Source organism: Protopterus annectens, chromosome 4.part0 (genome assembly GCF_019279795.1).
Source record: "Protopterus annectens isolate FY-2018-M chromosome 4.part0, PAN1.0, whole genome shotgun sequence".
Classification (NCBI taxonomy): domain Eukaryota; kingdom Metazoa; phylum Chordata; order Ceratodontiformes; family Protopteridae; genus Protopterus; species Protopterus annectens.
In genome coordinates this window covers 620,841,473-620,864,252 of record NC_056733.1, presented here as the reverse complement: position 1 = coordinate 620,864,252, position 22,780 = coordinate 620,841,473, and the positions used below count along the sequence as shown (strand labels likewise).

At 45.7% G+C, this 22,780-nt stretch overlaps 1 protein-coding gene across 1 annotated transcript in view; it reads right to left on the bottom strand.

Moving 5' to 3' along the window:
• Nucleotides 1-22,780, bottom strand: part of SBNO1 (strawberry notch homolog 1) — a gene marked incomplete in the record, with an annotated part of 3,303,179 nt that overhangs the window by 927,436 nt on the left and 2,352,963 nt on the right.

The following is a 22,780-nucleotide window of genomic DNA, read 5'->3' as shown; positions in this document are numbered from 1 at the left end:
CTCGGGCCCCCTCTGCCTCTGGGGCGGCGTCTGTCTTGTCCCCCCTGCCTCTAGAGGATGAGTTGTCCTGAGAGTTCCAAAAAAAACTGAGATTTTTGGAATCACATCTTCTTCTGCCCTCTCGGATTCCTACAAAAGGATCTTTGAGGGCTAGAGAAGCGGACTCCGACGGCAGACAGTCTTCCCATCCTTCTCGTTCTGGACCGGGGTGTCATGAACTGTCTTCCCAAACAGGGAGGAACCAAAGAGAGAATCTGTGAATGACACCTTGAAGGGGTCCGCAAACTGACAAGTATCAGCCAAGTTTGTCACCTCATAGCTACACCAGTCATAGCCGCCCTAGCAGCTCCTTCCGTGACATGGGAAAGACGATGCATGGATGTGTTCAAAACAGATTTTAGTCTCGACATTTTTGATGAGAACAGCCACTTGTGCTCTGGCGACAAAGACTCTGGGGACAACAGCAAATTCTGTGACTAGGTCTCGCTGAAGTCATATGACGTGTGCCAAATAATTCAGTGCTCGTATAGAAAACGTGACTGAAGAAAAGACTCACTTCCCAAACCGATTCACTGCCCTAGACTCCTTGTCCAGAGGGTGGACCAAAGAACTTACCTGTGCCAGTTCTCTCTTGGTGGCAGCTGCAACCACCACAGCATCCACCGGGGATCCCTTGTACCAGGCGTCTGTCTGTCTGTGGGAGGAGAAAGGATCCTGTCAGGGCGTTTGGGTATTGGCTTTATGGTGTCAGGCTCCTTCCATGCCCACATGGTAATGAGATCCACTAAGGGATCTGCAGGAGGGGATACCCAGGATGTAGATGGGCCCATGCCAAAGGCCTCCATGAATACTGACTCGTCCGTAGAGGGATTTGGGGCTGACCAACCTCCCCTCTGGTGGAGGATTTCCATGATGTCTCCAAAGGAGACATCCTTGGGAGGTGACCTGGGGGAACCATCACCTTCACCCAAGTCAGTATTCTTTTGTGAGGGACCCGGGGGAGTCCATGTGTCTCCTCTTGCATGAGTGCTTACGGGGAACCTCTTCAGTGGGACACTCTGAAGAGGGCTCATAAGTCACAGGAGGTTCCATGATGGGATCCACCTGGGGGTCCTCTAGCATGGGCTGTCCCTGGGACAAGCTGATGGGAGTTGTGAGCAAATCCACGGGAGCCTGGGCAGAGTCCAAGGCGATGTGCTGGGGTCTCAAACCTTGGGAGAGAACCCTCTCCACTATGTCGTAGGCAGAAGGAGAGCGCACCTCCTTAGCAACAAACAAGGAAGAACCTCTCCCCGGCTCCGCCATGAGGATCGGGGCCAAGACCAAAGACAGCCGGTGTTCCAAAGGAATGGCTCGGATCAGGCAAAGTCAGAGCCAAACACACCTCCTTTCCCTAGGATCCAACTCCCTGTTCTCGGCCCCAAGATTTACTCGGGTCCTAACAAGTCTGATCAGAGGAACTCTAGGTAATTGCCAGCGTCGAGGTTGGAAGAACTGTCAGAGCAGAGCCTTGGATCCATAAACCCCAAAACCGCAGGTCGGATGGGGTAAGGAGAGATTGGATGGAAAAAGGGCAAAGAGGTCCCCTCTCCGGCCGGAGGCCTGGCAAAATTCCCATTTGGATTTGGGTCCGAATGAACCTCCACATCATCCTGTCCATGTCAAGCTCTGACAGACTCGGAGGCGACAGACTCTGATATGGCTAGTCTATGAGATGACCTCGAAGAAGGCCTCTGGTCCGAGGGCTCAGTCAGCTCCGGGGAGAACCTCGGAGAGTGGAGCCGAGGAGAGCTGGTCCTGACAACTTCAGTAGGTGGGCTGGGAAAGGGCTCCCGCTCTGGAGACCATCTGCAGTGCCTTTTCCCTCACTTGTCTTTTTCTTTCAATTCTGTCCCAGTCTCAGAAGGCTTAGAGGGGATGTTGAGTCCCAGCCTGGGGGGGGGGGGGGGGTTGATCGGCTACTGAAGCCGAGGTCGAGTCCAATGCAGAAACTGGTAGCAGGCCTTTAGCTACCAGCTTTGCCTTCCTCTCTTTCAATGCCCTAAGGTTGAACCTTGCACGCACACTACAAAGCAAAGATAGGTGGGGAACACCCAGGCAAATAACAAACGAAGTGTGGCCATCAGCCGGTGAAAGATTGTGGCCACACACTGTGCCTTTTTTAAAAGTTGGTTTTGGTTACTCAGCCAAAACTAAACCAACTAACACATGCACACTAAGGGCGGTTAGGCCTACACTACCTCACAAACTTTAAGCTACTTTTTTTTTTGACTGAAAACCAATGAAGAACGAAGGGGAGGAAAGGGATGAAAAAAAACGACTACACACACACACACACACTAAAAATATATGAAAAAGTACCACTTACTACACCCAACTTGGAGCTAGAGACCACAATGCATACGCATGAAGCGGCAAATGAGATCTGAGGGAAGGTAGGAGATTTGAGGGATTATGGGTAAGGGGAGGATCTTGGAGCAGATGCTTGAAAGATTTTGCAGGCTCGGATTCGATATGGATCTGAATACCCATAGGTTGCAGATAAATGAAGTTAACTTCTTCAGATGTACAGTTGTGTACACTTACCATAAATGTAGATGTTAGGAGTGCATTCACTGTTGCAGTCATTACTTTTGGGTTATCTGCCTGCAGGGAGCTCTCAGCCGGTCTTAATACCAGAGTTGGTGCTCTTCTGGCAGGCCTTAAACTGGCCCCTCTAAGATACTGTTTAAGCAGTGGATGAGTAAAGAGGGGAGGCTCTGTGTTGTAATGAGCAGAGATGGCAGAGGCATGGATTTTTATTGAAGAAAAAGATAGGCCCTTGTCAAGCATCTCATCTAAATATTGTAAAATCTGGCTTTTACCAGAAAGGCTCATCCAGACTCTGCTACACTTTGCTGTGAAGGAAAGGTTAGTTTGCTTTTATTTTTTGTATTTTGTATTACTTTATTGCCTTTCTATATTTTGAATACTGTGGTTTGTTTTCTTTACCTTGTGTTTTACTTGCATTCTGCTTTAACAGCATATTAAAAATTCAAGAGAGACCACAGCTCTCTCTCTTTTTTCCTGCCCTCCCACCCAGTTACAGTTGTCTTGTTAAATACCACTGTCTTTCTAGTTGCCTGCCTCTTATGTTAATCTGACCATATATCTCATTTCCTCTCTACTTTTCACTGGCTTGTGTGAGTAATCACAAAATCATCATTTTTGAAATCCCTCCCTTCAACTATTTAAATTTATTGGCCATCCTACTGTATTCCATAGTACCAGAATACAAAAGTGACCACCCCTTTCAACCCATCTTGCTGTTTTAAAAATAGTAACTCTCCACTAAACCTTAACTTTTTAAACAGTTAAAACTTAAGTTACCTACTTTCACATCTAACTTGTCTAGTGCACACTGCAGTGTGCATTAGTTTTTCATCTTACCTTTAAGCATCCCTGTGACTAGCACTTTCTCTAATACTTGCTGGAAAGCACTAGGAAGCCCTAAACTGATACAAGCACTCAACTCTCCTGGTTGATAAGGAGAAATTAATAGTAGGTGCTAAACAGCCTATAATTGCAAAGTACCTTGCTAAGGTAAGGGAAAACAGCTCCTGTACTTTACACAAAAAAAAAAAAAAAAAAAAGCACCAAACCAGGCATGTCCAAGGGTCAGCTTCCAGTGATTTCTCCCTTCCACCTGGTGAATCTGGGCATACTGGGACAATGCAACAACAGTTTATTTGATTTTCAGCACAGTGTTAGCCTGGGTGAACCAGTTGTCTTTTGGTTTGTGGAATATCCTAGACCTGGTCATTACCAACATGGGAAATCGATGCTCCACAACTATGGTCACCCCCTCGTTAGTCATGTCTGATCATAAGCTAATCACCCTTAACATCCACATCCCACCACCACCCCCCAGTAAGGAAACCTCCATAAAAACTTCTCCAAAGCCAATTTCATTCTACTCAAGTCAGAAGTGACAAACTTCATGACACCCATGCAGACGGGAACTGAAAGTTCAACTGCTGAATCCTACACTAAGGCACTGTACAAGCACATCCACTCATGCATGAATTGCGCCATCCCATATAGAACCAAGATGCTCTCATCCAAAAAAAGGAAGCCAATTTGGTGGTCCCCTGCCATAAACAAACTTTACAACAAATGGAAGAAACTGTTGCAGAAAAGAAGAAAATCCCAGGATGCAAAAAACTCCCTTACCAGCCTCAGTAAGAAACTGAGATCCCTCACAAAATCCTCCAAAGCTAGTTACGAAAATCAAATTGCCAAATATTCCAAAGACAACCACAAGGCATTCTATAACTATGTCAAGAATCTGAATGGCAATGCTCAGATCTGCTCTGAGCTAAAACAGAATGGCATTAAATATACTGATCCCAGGGATATTGCCAATATCCTGACAGATTGATTCAGTGCCAACTTCACCCCCCTCTCACCCCCTAAATGGCCCATCTCAATACTGGAAGAATGCCAAATTCCGGTAATAATGGCCACACAGGTAAAAAACACACTCTCCAAAGCTAAGAATATAGAATCTGTGGGACCAGATGACATCCCGGGCTGTGTACTACATGAACTACAATATGAACTGGCACCTCACCCAAGTGTCATGTTTAATCATAGCCTCACCTCAGGTTTCGTGCCCACTGAGTGGAGCAGAGCTACAGTTATCCCACTCCATAAGGGGGATCCACCTTGGATCCCGGAAACTACCGTCCCATCAGTCTGACAAGCCTTATCTGCAAGGTCATGGAGCGTATTACCATGGAACTTATAAACAAAGACATTAGCAACCTTCAAACACTGGACCCCACCCAGTTTGGGTTCGTGAAGGGCCAATCTTGTCTTCTGAACCAGACTGACTTCTTCAAATTTGTCTCCAGAGCCATGGACAAGGGTAAGGTGGTCCACACAGCCTATCTAGACCTTGCCAAGGCCTTTGACACTATCCCCTACTCTGGAATCAGATAAACTTACTAAGCCGGGCATTAATCCCTACGTCACCCAATGGGTTGCTAACTGGCTTACTGATAGAACCCACACTGTAAAAGTAGCCGACTCCCAACTCCAGACAAGTGGAGTACCTCAGGGTTCAGTCCTGGGACCGCTCTTGTTTGGCATCTACTTCTCTGAAGTACAGGCCAACACTAAGGGACTCTGGCTAACAAAATGTGCAGATGGCTGCAAACTGGGAGCCATTATTGAATCCCCAAATGATGTGGATACTCTACAAAAGGGCCTTACAGAAACAGATGCTTGGTACCAGAGCCATGGGCTCAAGCTCAATGCCAAGAAATGTATAGTAATCCACTTTGGGAAAAAACATGTATCCATGAATTACCATATAGGCGGCAGTACACTAAACACCGAAAGTGTGATGAGACTTAGGGACACAGGTAGACAGTGGTCTCACCTTCGATAACCACATCGCCACAACAGTCAGGAAATCCTTCTATGTGGCACACCTCATCACTAAGGGCTTTTCATCCAGAAAAAAGGAGGTCATTGTCCCAACTGTACTCATCCCTCATTAGACCCATTATAGAATACAACGCCCCGTTTGGTATGTACCTCTCAAGACATCTGCAACTGGAAAGGCCACAGAAATACCTCACTAAAAGAATCACAGGCCTAAAGCAGATGCCCTATGCTGACCGCCTTAAAAACCTCCAGATATACTTTGTCGCATATCGTCTACTCAGAGGCAATCTCTGCTTAACATACAAGGCCATGTCAAACCCAGAGCTGCTGGACATGCTACACTTGAAATCCCAATCCCTCAGAGCCACACACTCCAGGGATCTAAACCTTGTCATCACAATAAACAAAACATGCTGGAGGGATAGGTTCCTGACCCAGAGACTCCCCAGACTCTGGAATAGATTGCCCATACATGTCAAGCAGAGTGCCCCTCTGGCCCTCTTCGAAAGGAACCTTGACGATTGGATGGGAGAAAGGAAATTCACCCCGGGGATCACGTCAGTCGCCCCTGCTAGACAGGGGTCCAGGGAAGTAAATAGTGTGGGAAGAAATAGCCAGGGAATTGTTATGGCTAGGCTTGTATAGGCCCCTAGGGCTGATAGCCTAGTACCGACCTATGAACATTGGGCTTTGCTGTATCTATTCCTTATGCTTGGTTCTAAGCACAAAATCTCTTCCATTTATCAGCATAAAATTTTCTAGTACTACGCCTTTTGGCTTCCAAAATGACATCCACCACAAATTTACTGAGAGGTGTGGTTTGAACAATTAGTTGATTAGCCATGCTGCAAGGTTCAGAGTTTGGAGCGGAGTGTGCAGAATTTGATAGTTCTGCTGAGAAAGTAGATGAGGTATTTGAGGCAAGTACCATGGAGGAAGGTGTGACATGTTCCTTAGAAGCGGGTACCAGTGCTGATGAGGCCAGTCCGGAGCAATTAGGGTCATTTTTGTTTTTTCCTGTCTGACTAAGACCTTGGAGAGAAGAGGCAGAGGGGGAAAGGCATAGACTGATAGGTTTTTCCAGTTGAAGGATAGAGTATCTACTTTCCATGCTTTTTTGTGATGAGCTTTTGTGCAGAATTTGACCAACTGACAATTTTGGGGAGAGGCAAATACATCTATGTCTGGGCTCCCCCATTTCTGTTAAGATGCTGAAGATCTGTAGATCCAGTTTTCCATTCGTGTGGGTGGGTCCATAAGATTTCTGCTTAGGTCATCTGCCAGAGTATTTTGCTTTCCTGGCAGGAATTGAGCTTGGAGATGTATTTGGTAAGTCAAGGCTGTGTTCCACAAGGCCATGGCTAGTCTGCAAAGGGGGTAGGAATGTGTACCCCCTGCTTGTTTATGTACCACATAACTTCAGTGTTGTCAGTCTTTATCAGTAGTTGTCCTGGATGAAGTAAGTCCTTGAAGTCTGTCAGAGCACTCTGAACAGTTAGCATTTCTTTCTGGTTGATATGCAGATGCATTTGGTTTGGGCTACACTTGCCCTGAATGCATCTCCCTGCCAGCTGGGCCCCATAAGCAGTCTGATGCGTCCGTAGTTAGGGTTTGGGTGGCAGGGGTTAGAGTGAATGACAGTCCCTTGTTTTGGTGACATGTCTCTGCCCACCAAAGAAACTCCTGATGTAGGCAGGGAATGAGAGGAATCGTTTCTAGGCTGTGACAATGCTGACTCCATAAACTTTTTAGGTACCATTGAAGTTTCCTCATATGCAGTCTCGCATATGGAATTAGTAGAATTCAGGATGCCATGAACCCCAAAGTCTGCAGACTTTGTCTTGCAGATAACTGGCTTTTTGTTGCCATTTGTTTGAAGTATGTCAGTTGCCTTTGTTTGTCTGGCGTGAGGTAAGCCATATGGGCAGTTGTATTCAAGCTTGCACCAAGGAATGTAATTATTTGAGAGGGTACCAGCTGTGATTTACTTTTGTTTATGGTGTACCCTAGGCAAGCTAGAAGCCTTTTTACAAATGCCAGATGTTGAAGAAGGGTGTCCTTGTCCTCTGCTTGAATGAGACAATCGTCCAGATAAGGATAAATTTGAATGCTTCTTTGTCTGCAGAATGCAACTGTTGGTACCAGGCACTTCGTAATGACCCTGGGCGCAGCTGGTAAGCCAAAGGGCAGTGCAGAGAATTGGTAATACAAAAAACCTGCTTTGAAGCGGAGGCATCTTCTGCATGATTCCCTTATTGGGATATGCAGTTATGTCTCTATGTCTAGAGTTACTAACCAAGCATTCTTGCCTAGCATAGGCAGTAGCTGTTGTAAAATCAGCATTTTGAATTTGGAATGTCCAGGAACGTGTTTAGAATCGATAAGTCCAGTATTGGACGAATTGTCTTTCCTGGGTACCAGGAGAAATCTTGAATTAAAACCTTGTCCTTTTTCCTTTTCTGGTACCGGTTGAATAGCCCGGATATCCATGAGGGACATGACTTGTTTCTGGGCCTCTGTCCACTGGTTTTGTGGCAGATCCGGCCATCCATTTGGAATTGGCAAAGTATAGAAATGAAATCTGCACCCCCGGGATACTATGTTTAATACCTACTTGTCATGGGTAATTAAATGCCAATTTTGAGCATGAAGTGCTAGTTTTCCCCCCAAGGGGGCTGCCAAAAGATAAGTGCTTCGTGATGGTAGGGGAAAGTCATTGAGACTGCTTACTGTAGGGTTGTGCTTTGTTTCCTCCAGATTTGGAGGTGGAGGCAACCCATTGCTCTTACCTTTAAGAACCTTGTGATCGACATCTGGAGCGTTTTGAGCATCTGGATTCGCTCTGAGTGGCTCTGTTGGACACAAGAAAGGACCAATTTTTAGTAGGCCAGTGCCTACTGAACCTGGGGGCTGCACTTGCAAGAAATCTTTTACAGTTTGCATAGATTTAGCTTTGTCTTCCATTTTCTTTAAAACCTCTTCTGCCTTATTACCAGAGTATCATGCTGCAAAGGGGCATCCAACAATTTAGCTTTAACATGATCAGGCAGATTTTGCTCCTTGAGCCAGGCATGCCTTCTAATCACAGATCCAGTAACAGTGGCCTTACAAGAGGCCTCCAAGGAATCAAAAAGTACAGTTTTGTACCTACCATAAATGTAGATGTTCGAAGATCCACATTGCTGCAGTCCTAACACTTGGGTAGTCCGCTGTCCCTCGGTCGGCCCGAATATCAGAGTATAAGGCTGACGTCGGTCAGGGCGCATTTGACTGACATCAGAACGTCAGGGTACAAATGCGCATGACCGACGTCATATCCTCAGTCTTTTCTTGCCCCAGATGTCAGAAGACCCTAAAGAAAAAGGTCAAAACCCATAGGCAACAGCTAAACAACCAACCAGCCTAACACCAAGAATAAGTACAATATATATAATATATACAATATACACAAAATACCTCAGATGGATAACCCAACCCACACAACCACCTCAAACTACAGAGGGGAAGGAGGGAGGGTAAATTGGACTGCAGCAATGTGGATCTTCGAACATCTACATTTATGGTAGGTACAAAACTGTACTATGTTCTTCATCTCACATTGCTGCAGTCCTAACACTTGGGTAGAATCCCAAAGCAGACGTAAGGGAGGATGGCTAAACTATAATGAAGCGGGAGCTGCCAGAATGCCCTGCAACACAGCAGTGGCAAACCCAGCCCTGGATTTAGAGTACAATGGAAGGTGGTAATGCCTAGAGAAGGTATGCACTGAACTCCAAGTGGCTGCCTCCAAAATATCCTTAGTTGCCACCCCCCTCAAAAAAGCTGTTGAAGTGGCAGTAGCCCTAGTGGAATGAGGCCTAATCCCAGCTGGAATCCCTTTGCCATGATGGGAATAACAGAAAGCGATGCAAAATCCAATCCACTTAGAAATAGTTTGTTTTGACACGGGCTTGCCCTGAGAGCACAAAGCAAAAGAAACTAATAACTGCTGAGATTGCCTGAACCCTTTAGTTCTGTCCAAATAATATCACAACTGCCTGTGTACATCTAAAGTGTGCAAAATCTTTTCCCCTTTATTTTGGGGATTTGCATAAAAAGTAGGCAAATGAATAGTTTGGTTTAAAGCCACACTAGAAACCACTTTAGGCATAAAGGAAGGATTAGTACGTAAAGATACCCTATCCTTATGGAAAATTAAGAAAGGCTCAACTGCCATAAGGGCCTGCAATTCAGAAACCCTTCTTGCAGAGGTAATGGCCAACAAAAAGCAGTCTTCCATGACAAATATTTCAACTCAGCAGTAGCTGCAGGCTCAAAAGGTTGTAGAGTGAGTTTCTCCAACACAAAATTGAGATCCCAAGCAGGAGTAGGAGCCCTTCGTGGGGTCTTATATTCTTTGCCCCTCTAAGAAATTGCTTGAACAAAGGATGAGAAAACAATGGTGGGTCACAGTCGTAGTGAGCTGAAATTGCTGCAGCATGAATCTTAATAGAAGAGAAGGACAAACCTTTGTCTAATAACTCAGTAAGATATTGAAGAGCCACACTTAAATCACGCTCAGAAACATCCAAATCCTTAGCTGCACTCCAAAACAAAAATCTCTTCCATTTATCTGCGTACACTTTCCTTGTACTAGGCCTTCTAGCTTCCAAAATCACATTCAAAACTTGTTGTGGAAGTTGAGACCCTCTATGGTTTAAAACAGAATATGCCAGGCTGTTAGATGAAGAGAGTGAAGTTTGACATTGAGCAAATGACTGTCCTCCTGGGACAACAGATGTGGAATCAAAGGCAAAGGCCATGGAGGCTTCCGCACTAGACTTCTCAGTAATGGGTACCAGTGCTGCAGAGGCCAATCTGGAGCTATCAAAATCATCCTTGGCTTGTCCTGTCTGACCTTCAGAAGTACCTTTGGGAGGAGAGGCAGAGGTGGAAAGGCATACACATGAAGATTTTTCCAACTGATAGAAAGAGCATCCACTTTCCAGGCTGTGGGATGAAACCTCTTTGTGCAAAACTTTGGCAGCTGATGGTTTAGTGGAGAAGCGAACAGATCTATGTCTGGAGTTCCCCAGGACACTGTCAATTTCTGAAATACATGAAGATCCAGTTTCCACTCGTGGGGATCCATGATTTGTCTGCTTAACACATCTGCTAAGGAGTTCTGTGCTCCTGGCAGAAACCTTGCCTGAAGACTTAGTTGTAACCTGAGAGCAGTCTCCCACAAAATCATTGCTTGCCTGCATAGAGGATAAGAATATGTTCCCCCTTGCTTGTTGATGTACCACATGACAGTTGTGTTGTCTGTTAGAATCAACACCTGCCCTGGAAGAAGTAAATCCTTGAAAGCTATTAATGCAAACTGGACTGCTAACATCTCCTTCAAGTTGATATGTAGATGCTGTAGTCTGACAGGCCACTTGTCTTGTATCCACTTTCCGTTTAGATGAGCTCCCAAGCTTTGTCCGAGGCATCTGTCGTTAAAATTTGACTCGCCTCTGGCGGGTCACAGAGAGTCCCTTGTTTAGGTGACATTCCTGAGCCCACCACAAAAATTCCTTTTGAATGCAAGGTATTATTGGAATGACAGTGTCCAGATCCTGGCAGTGCTGTGTCCATACATTCTTGAGATACCATTGCAACTTCCTCATATGCAGTTTGGCATTGGGAAGCACCAGAATACAAGATGCCATGAACCCTAAGGCTTGAAGGACTGTCCTTGCAGTCAGCCCGGACTGAAGAGATAGATGATGGAAGTAAAGGGAAAGATTCTTTTGTTTGTCCGGGGTTAGAAAGGCCATCTGGGATGCTGTATTCAGTCTTACACCCAGAAAGCACATGTCTTGAGAGGGTACTAGACTGGACTTTATTTCGTTCACAGAATACCCCAGGCATCTTAGCACTGCTATCACATATTCCAAATGACGAAGAAGCTCTTCCCTTCCTTGAGCCAGAATCAGGCAATCGTCCAAATAAGGATAGATTTGTATTCCTTTCAGCCTGGAGAAAGCTATCACTGGAGCCAGAACTTTCGTAAATACTCTGGGTGCAGTAGATAAGCCAAAGGGCAATGCAGAGAACTGATAGTGAGAAGTCCCAGTCCAGCAGATACTTCCTGCAACTTAGTCTGATAGGAACATGAAGATATGCCTCTTTGAGATCCAAAGTTACCATCCAGTGATCCTTGCCCAGCAGAGGTAAAAGTTGTTGTAACGTCAACATCTTGAACTTGGGAATGTCCACATAAGTGTTGAGGATAGATAAATCCAAAATTGGTCTCCACGTGTTCCCCTTTTTTGGTACAAGGAACAGGCGAGAATAAAATCCTAGGCCTCTTTCTGGCATAGGAACCGGCTGTATGGCCCCTATTTGGAGTAACAGAGAAATTTGCTTGTGAGCCTCTATTCTTTGTTGAGGAGGAATGTCTGGCATGCCCTTGAAAGGAGGCAAGGTATGGAAATAAAACCTGTAACCGTGATGTATGATGTCCAATACCCATCTGTCTTGGGTAATCAACCTCCAATTTTCTTTGAAAAGTGCCAACCTTCCTCCCAAAGGTGCTGCCAGGCGAGAAGGTTCTGGCAGCTGAAAAGGTAGGTCATTGGGTTTGTTTACGAAAGGACTGACCCCTGCCCTCACCTGAAGACTGTGCAGGAGAACTCCTGTCCTAGGCCTGAAAGAGCCCTGACCTCTGCCCCTGCCACGTCTAGATCTACCCCTAGACTGGGAATCATAAGAAGGATACGTCCACCCCTTAGTAGGCCAATTTCTACTAAACTGGAGGCTGAACCTGTAAAAATTCTTTAACAGTCTGCATAGACTTAGCCTTGTCTTCCATTTTCTTTAAAACTGCCTCAACAGGAGAACCAAACAAGACATCAGATTGCAAAGGGGCATCCAAAATCCTAGTTTTAACCTGGTCAGATAAATTTTGATCCTGCAGCCAGGCATGCCTGCGAAGAACTGACCCAGTGGCAGCCAACCTGGACGAGGCCTGTACAGCATCAAAACCACATTGCAAAGAGTGCTTACCCACCTGTTCAGAAACATGCACTAAATCTTGTAACTCTTTACAATCAATACCTTCCGCCAGAGCATCAACCTTAGATTTCAACTGTGAAAGGAGATAATTTTGATATTTCAACATGTGAAACTGGCAATTCAAAGCTCTCATGGCTAGAGTGGAAGAAGTATAAACTTTCTTTCCCCATCTATCCAAGGCCCTAGCCTCTTTATCTGCAGGAACCGGATTCTTGACAACAGAAGCCTTAACACCCTTAGGCCCCTGGCTAACAGTTTCAGGGTCTGCCCTAGGACTTTTAAAAAGATACTTATGAGCTTCAGGTACCCTGTAATACCTATCAGGTTTAACAGGAGCAGGAGGCAAAGAATCAGGATTAAGAGAAGCCTCTGCAAATACATCTTCCACCACATTAAGAACAGGAGGTATAGCCAAAGGCCTATGCTGGGGTAAAACAAAATTCCCTAAGCCTTTTCCTGGAATCAGAGAAGTCCTGACCTTCCCATTTAAAATGCTCTCTCATGGAGTGAAGGGTCTCTGAAAAAGAAAAATCCTCAGGAGGAGAAGCTGAAGGAGTAGAATCATCCACATCAGAATCAGAATAATGAGCATACTCCTGTAAGTCTTCAGCCAAGACTCAGACACATCCAAGCCTGCTCCCAATCCCCAACACTGGTTCCATCCTAGGCCTTTTATCAAGAGGGGGCATAGAGCCTCTAATTAAAGTAATTAAATCTTCTGCCATTTTAAGCATGTGCTTCTTGGGCACAGAACCTGAAGAACTAGGAGTGACACCCACAGAAGCTAAACTAGACCTGCCTCTAGGAGAAGCCTTGGAAGCAGAAAGAGGGCCTAGACCCCTTAGGAAGGGAGGGGAGTACAGTAATCTGAGAAGCCCCTACAGCCTGACCTGCCTCCTGGGAGGCCACATCCTGTAAAATCAAAGTTTCCCCCTGAGACTCCAGAGAGGCCTCCGTCGGAACCACCGGTTCCACTGACGCCTCTAAAGAACCGGCGTCCGGTTCGGACGACTCCTCTAACCTAGGTTTAACTGCCTTGTCCTTGCGCTTCTTTGAGGAAGCGGCCGGAGCATCCGGCGGCATTTTGTAATTGCACCGCTTCCCAAAGACCAACCTGGCACAATCCAACCTCCGCTTTATAGTGCGTTTATTGAACCTAGCACAAAAGCGGCACCCAACAACGTCGTGCTCAGGTCCCAAACAAGGTATACACAAATTATGGTAATCCCTATGCGGTATCTGTTTCCCACAAGAAATACAGTTATTCACTTTTTCTGACATCCGGTAAACCACTGAGGCAAGAAAAACCAAAATATTCTAACGGGTACTTAACCAACTCTGACTTGGTCTGAAACTCAATTGAAAAATTTCAGAACGCCGAATGGCACTTGCAACACTGCTTCTGCATCGGACCATGCGGCAAAAAAGACTGAGGATATGACGTCGGTCATGCGCATTTGTACCCTGACGTTCTGATGTCAGTCAAATGCGCCCTGACCGACGTCAGCCTTATACTCTGATATTCGGGCCGACCGAGGGACAGCGGACTACCCAAGTGTTAGGACTGCAGCAATGTGAGATGAAGAACATCCACATTGCAAAGTATGCTTTCCAACCTGCTCTGCTGAAAGCAATAAATCCTGTAACTATTTTCCACACAATCAGAAATCAACATCATTTTCTGTTTCAGTAAGCCCATAATATGCTGTTGATATTTAAGCATATGAAACTGGCAGTTTAAAGCCCTGATTGCCAAGGTTGCAGACATATAAACCTTCTTACCCCATCTATCCTCCGCCCTGGAATCTCTATCAGAAGGGGTAGGATTTTTGGCTGTAGAAGCCTTTACACCCTTGGGTCCCTGAGAAATAGTCTCAGGATCAGCGGCAGAATTTTTGAAAATAAATTTGTGGGAGTGGGAGTCAGGAACCCTGCAATATCTGTTTGGCTTACTAGGAGCCAGAGGCAGGGAATCAGGAGCTATGCTTGAATCTGAGAACACATCAACAATGTCTAATACAGGAGGTATTGCCAAAAGCCTATGCTGAGGAAGAAGGAAATCCCTAAGCCTCTTTTTTGATTCAGAGAAGTCCTGTCTATCCCAGTGAAAATGTTCCCTTAAAGTATGCAAAGTCTCTCCAAAAGAGTAATCCTCAGGAGGAGATGCAGATAGGATGGATTCCTCTGCATCAGAATCCTCATAGGGTGGAATGGAAAATTCCTGATCAGAAGAGGAATCAGAAGAAATGGAAACCTGATCTGAAGATTCATAATCAGTGCCTTGCCTAGGCCTATTAGCAGGAAGGGGTTGGGAACCCCTGATCAAGGTAATTAAATCCTCAGCCATTTTGATCATCTGTTTTTTAGACACAGGGGACTGAGCATGTGGCTCATGCGTTAGTTTTTTTACCTTGTTTTTGTTGCTGGCGTCAGTTTAATATAAAAATGTCGAGGCCTGAAAACACCCTCAGAAGCCGGTGCCTGCTCAGTGGCTCCGAATCCATCCAAGGGAGAGACATCCGCGGGTTCAATACTCTGAGAATCTCACGGCATACTGTACTCCAAATGGGTCTCGGTAGAGGCCTGCGACTCAAAAGTAGTGGGTATCAGGGGCTGCGAAAGCGCCTCACTGAGTACCAGCGAAGCAGCGACTGGCTTAGGAGAAGCTTTGTCGGCTTTGGACCTCGACAGTCGGTCTCTGTCGGTTTCTTTGCGTTTTTTGTGAACTCCGGTCGTTGGATGCTTTAGTTTGAAGACTTTGGTTCTGAAACTCGAATACGAAAATTTCAGGAGTCGGCCTACCGGCACTTGCGAACTGCTTCTGCTTCGGGCACCGCACAGCAAGAAAGACTGAATAAAATGGTGTCGGCTGCATGTTTTATACCCCTGACAACTTGACGTCATGGAAGAGGAGACAGCAACCGACACAGGACCCAAGACTTTGTTATTCAGGCCGACTGAGGGCAACCTGCTAGCAGATTACGAACATCCACATTGCAAAGTATGTTTACCAACTTGTTCAGCAGAATGCATTAAATCCTGTAATTCTTTATGTTCAGCAGAGTCAGGAATCAACATCATTTTTTGTTTAAGTAGTCCCATAATATGCTGCTGATACTTTAACATATGAAACTGGCAATTTAAGGCCCTAATGGCCAAAGTAGCAGAAGTGTATACCTTCTTACCCGATCTGTCCAAGGCCCTGAAACCTCTAACAGAGGGGGTAGGGTTTTTGGCAGCAGTAGCCTTAATGCCTTTTGGTCCTTGGGAAATGGTCTCTGGATCCGCAGTAGGATTCTTGAAGAGGAACTTGTGAGAGTCAGGTACTCTAATACCAGTCAGGTTTTCTGGGAGCTGAAGATAAAGTGTCTGGGGCCAGGCTAGATTCCAAGAAGGCATCAACTACAATGTTCAGAACAGGAGAAATAACTAAAGGTCTGTGTTGAGGGAGAAGCAAGAATTCCCTAAGCCTCTTTTTGGAGTCAGAGTAATCCTGGCTTTACCAGCGGAAATGCTCCCCAAGTGTGTGCAAGGTTTCACCAAAAGAAAAATCTTCTGGAGGGGAAGCAGAGGGAATGGAATCCTCTGCATCAGAATCCTCATAGGTAGATAAGGGCAAATCCTGGTAATCAAAAGAAATAGAAATTTCAGGATCCTGATCACATGAATTAGAAGGAAAATCAGTTCTAGGTCTCTTAGAGGGGCAAGGCTGGCTTCCCCTAATTAAAGTAATAAGGTCTTCAGTCATTCTAAGCATTTGATTTTTAGGCATATGGGCCTGAACATGTGGTTTGGTCGTCTGTTTTCTAGGCATGGGTTGAGTTTTAGGCCTTGATAAAGAAGATTGAGTCGGTTTAAAATGCAAATCTGTAAGCCTGAATACACCCTCAGAAGCCAGTGCCTGCACAACGGCTTCGAACCCATCCAAGATAGAGACATCCGCAGGTTCCATAGTCAAAGATGCAGCTCACAGCATACCAGACTCCGAATGGGCCTCAGTAGAGGCCTGCGAATTTGAAGTAGCGGGTATCAGGGGCTGCGAAAGTGCCTGAGTACCGGCGAACTGACGACTAGCTTAACGGAGGCGACATCGGCAGTTTTGGACCTTTGCGATCTGTCTCTGTCAACATCTTTACTTTTTTTGGAATATGGGTAGTTGGATGGCTTACTGAAGCCATTTCTTGATAGTTAAACAGAGTACCAAAATAATTTGCAGCGAAACTAGACTGACGACGGATAGTTCTGGGGTTGAATAAGGCACAAAACCAAAAGCGAGGAACGTTATGGTCTAGCCCAAAGCAAGGAATGCAATACGAATTAAAATCTTTAAGAGGTATTTACTTTCCACAGGTAAGACAATTGTTAACTTTTACTGACATCGGTTAAGAGCAAGAAAAAGGATCCCCAATGGGGTACTTAGACTTTTTCGAAGACTTCAGTTCTGAAACTCAAACGAAAATTTCAAGAGTCGGCCAACTGGCACTTGTGAAGTGCTTCTGCTTCGGGAACCGTGTGGCAAGAAAGACTGATGTAATGGCATCAGCTTAATGTTTTATACCCCTGACGACCTGACGTCATGGAAGAAGAGACAGCATCCAATGCAGGAATCCAAGACTCTGGCATTCAGGCTGGCTGAGGGCTACCTGCAGGCAGATAACCCAAATGTAATGACTGCAACAGTAAAACAAGAACATCATCCAGGACTGACTGCAACAGTGAATACACTCTAACATCTACATTTATGGTAAGTGTACACAACTGTACTATGTTCATCGTGTTTCCCTGTCACAGTTCTAACAAATGGGTTGATTACCAAAGCCCAGAGAAAAAAGGGGGAGGAACCAACAGCATCAAGGGTTGGAGATAATGCCCTGCAACACTGCAGTGGCAAATCCTGCCCTGGCTCTAGAAAACAGAGGCAAATTATAATGCTTTGTGAAAGTGTGAAGAGAAGACCATGTGGCAGCCTCCAAAATGTCTTTAGTAGGGACACCCCTTAGAAAGGCTGCCGAATTGGAAGCCACCCTAGTAGAGTGGGTCCTAACCCCTTGAGGCATAGCTTCGCCATTAAAGGAATAACAAAAAGTAATGCAATGTGCAATCCATTTAGAAATGGTCTACTTAGATATAGCCTTGCTCTGGGCTCCAGGGCAAAACTGACCAATAACTGTGCTGACTTCTGAAGGTCCTTAGTCCTGTCCAGGTAAAACCTGAGCTGTCTGTGCACATCAACAGAATGTAGGATCCTTTCATCTCAATTGCGAGGATTAGGAAAGAAGGTAGGAAGGTGTATGGACTAATTAAGAGTCAGGCTGGAAACCACCTTGGGCATAAAGGAGGGATTAAGTCCTCAGAGAGAGACTATCTGCATGGAAAATAAGAAAAGGCTCCACCGGCCATCAAAGCTTGCAGCTCCAAAACTCTCCTTGCTGAAGTTATAGCCAAGAGGAAGGCGGTCTTCCATGAGAGAAACTTTAAATCTGTAGAGGCAGCTGGCTGAAAAGGAGGAAGAGAGAGTTTCTCCTAACAAAATTAAGATCCCAGGCTGGAGTAGGTGCTCTTCTGGGAGGTATTAAATAGCAAGCACCTCTGAGAAACACGTTCATCTGTGGATGAGAGAAAATGGGCTGTTCATGATAAAGGAAAAAGAAAGGACCACCCTGAAGCAAATCAGCCAGGTATTCCAGGATCAGAGGAAGGGTAGGTTGAGAAGCAGATTCTCCTCTAGCCTGCATCCACTGAGAGAACCTTTCCCATTTGCCAGCATAGGATTTCCTAGTGCTAGGCCTCCTGGCCTCCCTCAGCACGTCAACCACCTGTTAGGGAAGAAGTCATACAATGAGCCATGCTGCCAAATGGAGAGACTGAAGATGAGGATGTAGAATGTTCCCCCTTTCCTGAACCAAAAGATATGGCTTCAGAGGAAGATGCCAAGGAAGAAGATGGGAGAGACTGCGAAGCAGCAGATACCAATGCTGTCTAGGCCAGTCCGGAGCTATGAGAATAGTCCTTGGACGTTCATCCCAGATCTTCACTAATACTCTGGGAAGAGGAGGAAGAGGAGGGAAGGTGTACACTGATAGCAACGTCCAAGGGAAGGACAGAGCATCCACTTTCCAGGCTCTGCTGTGCTGCTGTTTGGTGCAAGAGAGGTAGCAGATGGTTGCCTGGGGAGGAGAAGAGATCCACCTGAGGTGTGCCTCATCGTTGAATGATGTTGTAAAAGACTGCTCTGTTCAGCTGCCACTTGTGAGGATCCAGGGTTTGCCTGCTCAACTGGTCTGCCAAAACATTAAGCCTTCCTGGAAGAAACTGAGCTAGGAGATGCAGATCCAGGGATGCTGCCATGGACCAAAGATTTGTGCTTTGTCTGCACAGGGGGTGAATCCCTCCCTGTTTGTTGATGTACTACATGACCGTAGTGTTGTCAGTCCTGACAAGCAGGGTCTCTGGAGAAAGAAAATGCTTAAAAGCCAGTAAGGCCTGCTGAACTGCAATCAACGCTTAGATGTAAGTGCAGGTGCATCTGCTGGGCGTTCCAACGTCCCTGTATGCATCTGCCATCCAGGTGTGCTCTCCAGGTGTAGTCCAATGCATCTGTAGTCAGAACTTGAGTGGCAAGAGGTGTACGAAAAGGCATGCCTTTGTTTTGTAGACAGGCTGTTGCCCACCATAGAAACTCCGTTTGCAGAGATGGAAGCAGAGGAATCATCATATCCAGGTCCTTTGAATGTTGACACCAAATGTTCTTGAGGTACCATTGCAATTTCCTCATATGCAGTCTTGCATATGGAATCATGAGGATACAAGATGCCATGAATCCCAGAGCTTGCAGGTACTTCCTTGCAGGGAGCTGGGACAGGCTTGCCAAGTCCTTGAAGTAAACTGAAAGATTTGTCTGCTTCTCCTGGGTGAGACGTCATCTGGGCGGCTGTGTTCAGACTCACTCCCAGGAATGTTAGCTCCTTCTACCATTTTCGATTTTTCCACACAGAGTGTAACCCACGGAAGAGAGAAGAGTCTTTACAAATTCCAGATCCTTTAATAGTTATTCCTGAGAACTTGCTTGAATCAGACAGTTGTCCAAGTATGGGTAAATCTGAATTTTCCTCTACCTGAAAAAAAGCAATGACTGGGGCCAGGCAATTTGCGAAGGCTCTAGGAGCAGTAGATAAGCCAAAGGGCAGCGCAGAGAACTGGTAATGTTGCTCGCCCACTCTGAAGCAAAAGTACTGCCTGAAACTTTCCCTGATAGTAATGTGCAGATAAGCCTCTGAGATCCAAGGTTACCAGTCAGGAATCCTTTTCTAGAAGTGGTAGCAACTGATGTAGAGTGAGCATTTTGAACTTTGGAATTATTAGAAAAGAGTTCAGAATGGAAAGATCCGGGATAGGATGCCAGGTGTCTTCTTTTTTTGGAACTAGGAAAAGCCTGGAATAAAAGCCCTGGCCTACCTGCAGAGCAGGGCTGATTCTATTGCTCCCAAATGAGAGACATATTTGTTTTACTACTTTTACCCTCTGGTTTTGAGGAACGTCCGGGAATCCTTTGGGAGCTGGAAAGGTGCGGAAAGAAAACTTGTGCCCTAGGGACACCGTTCTTAGTACCCCCATTTGTCGTATGTGATAGTGGCCCAGACATCTGCAAAAAGGGCCAACCTTCCCCCTAAAGGACTCTCCCGGCAAGCAAGAGGAGGCAGATGTAAAAGGTCAGTGTGTTTTGATTGAGATGCAAGCTTGGAGCTTCTCCCTTTAGAAGTGGAAGCCTGACAATGCCTAGACCTTTGAGAGGTAGCCCCCTGCCCCCTAGAAGGTTTGTAACCTCTAGTCCCGGAACGGTTCTGTCTGCTGATATCAGGAAAGGTCCAACTCTTGGAAGGGTAATTCCTGCTAAAGCAAGAGGGCTGAACCTGCAGAAAATCCTTAACAGTTTGTATGGACCTGGCCTTATCCTCCATCTTCTTCAGTACCTCCTCTGCTTTGCTGCCAAAAAGACTGTCTTTATGCAAAGGTACATCCAAAAGCTTAGCATTGACAGGTTCTGGAAGAGGCTGTTCTCTGAGCCAAGCATGCCTTCTAAAAACAGATCCAGTAGCTGGAGCCCTGATGGAGGCCTCAAGGATGTCAAAACCACAATGCAAAGAATGCTTTATTAACCAGACTGACTGAATTCAGTAAATCCTGCATGGCTTTACTCTCTGCCAAAAGAAGCACACTCGCTATAATAGACTTAATAGCCTCCAAGGTGTGCTGCTGGTACTTCAGCACATGAAACAGACAATTGGTAGCCCTAATAGCAAGGGTGGCAGAGGTATAAACCTTCTTGCCCCACCTATCTAGATTCCTAGACTCCCTGTCAGAGGGAACAGGATTCTTGGTAACAGTGGCATTACCTCCTTCGGGGCCCTGAGAAATAACCTCTGGATCCACCAACGGATTCCTGAAAAGAAACAGATGAGAATCAGAGACTCTATAGTACCTGTCAGGTTTCCTGGGAGCAGGAGGAACCGAACTGGGAGACAAGAAATTTTCCAGAAAAACAATCAACAACTTCCAACACAGGGGGAATAGCAAGAGGCCTATGCTGAGGTAAATCCAGAAACTCCCTAATCCGTTTCTTGGATTGGGGATAATCCTGACTTTCCCATTTAAAATGTTCTTGGGGAATACTTAAAGTATCACCAAAAAGAGAAATCCTCTGGAGGAGATGCCGAAAGGATGGACTCATCTGCATCTGAATCCTCAAAAGGAGAAAAAGCCTGAGAAAATTCCTCATCAGCAAAAATGCTGGAAGAATCATAACCTGAGCAGGAAAAAGCCTCGGGGGAAGCATCCCTTCTCCTTTTAGGAGGAGGAGGAGGCTGAGAACCCCTAATAAGAGTCAACAAATCATTAGCCATTTTAACCATTTGGGACTGAGGGGAAAGAGAAGCTGGAGCCTGCCTTTTCACAGGCATACGAATGGAAGATTTACCTGCAAGCCTGAAGGATTCGGGAGGCCTGGCAACCACTAAAGTTGGAGCAGAGGTTGAAGGAAGAAGTCTGCTGTCAGAACACAAAATGGAGGCCTCGGACACTGGAGTCAGCTTAGCGGCTTTGGCAGAAGAGGCAACCGGAGACCGGTCGGAAGGCAAAACGGAGGATGAAGGCCCATGGGACTCTGACTCAATCAAGGCCTGCGGTTGTACATCAGCGGACTGCAGGGATTGCAAAGGCATCTCACTGGCTACCGCCTGACTGAAGATCAACTTAACCTCATCCGAGGACTTAGCTTTCTGAGGCCTGTCGCGGTCCTTATCCTTACGCTTCCTCGGAACATCCGAAACCTGAAGACCGGCAGACGCCATACCAATGAACTTAGGCCAAACTCCAAAATCCCTAGCCAAAATCTTAGCCCGACAACAGAGACAGTACACGGATTGAAGGAGGCACAGAGATCACACTTGGGAACGTCGTGGTGAAGGCCTAAACAAATAATGCAATAGGAATGAAAATCTCTATGGGGAATCTGCTTTCCACAGGTAAGGCAATTATTAACTTTCTGACATTCGTTAAGGCAAGAAAAGAGGATCCCCAACGGGGTACTTAGCTGTAGTAGACCTTCAACTCTTGTACTCTGAAACCAAAGGTAAACTGCCGACCGGCACTCGTGCATGAAAAGCTTCTGCTTCGGGCTTCACGGCAAGGAAGACTGAGGAAGTGACTTCAGCTGCCTTCTTCTGTATTGGACGCCCTGACGTCCTTTACAACCGATGGCAACAGTCATTTTTACTTACCTTTGGTATTCTGGCTGACTGAGGGCTACCGAGAGCCGGATAACCCTTGGTTAGGACTGCAGCAGTGAAACATGAACATCCTAAAGCTAAACATTTTGTGAACACTGTGGCAGCAAAAGACTGCTCAAATGACAAAGAAACATGCAGTACATTTATGCAAGTACACTTACCATAATAGTAGATTTTTAAATGATCACTGCTGCAATAGCCAAAGCTACACATTATATCCTGCTAAAAATATAACAGCCAGCCATCTTCTAAAGTTTTCAAGTCATCTATCACACAACCAAACCATTAGTCAACTTGAGTTGAGCTGACAAAGTCAGGATTGAACACCAAGCACTTCAGAGCTTTAATGCCAATAGAAAGGGAGGCTACAGCCCTGAAAGGACAAAGCTAGAAAAATAACTGTAAAAGTACACATCATGGGACATAAAAATAAGGGAGAATGGAGGAAGGGAGTGGCTACTGCAGCAGTGAAAATTTGAATGTCTACTGCTATATTAAGTTTACTTACATGACAATATTAT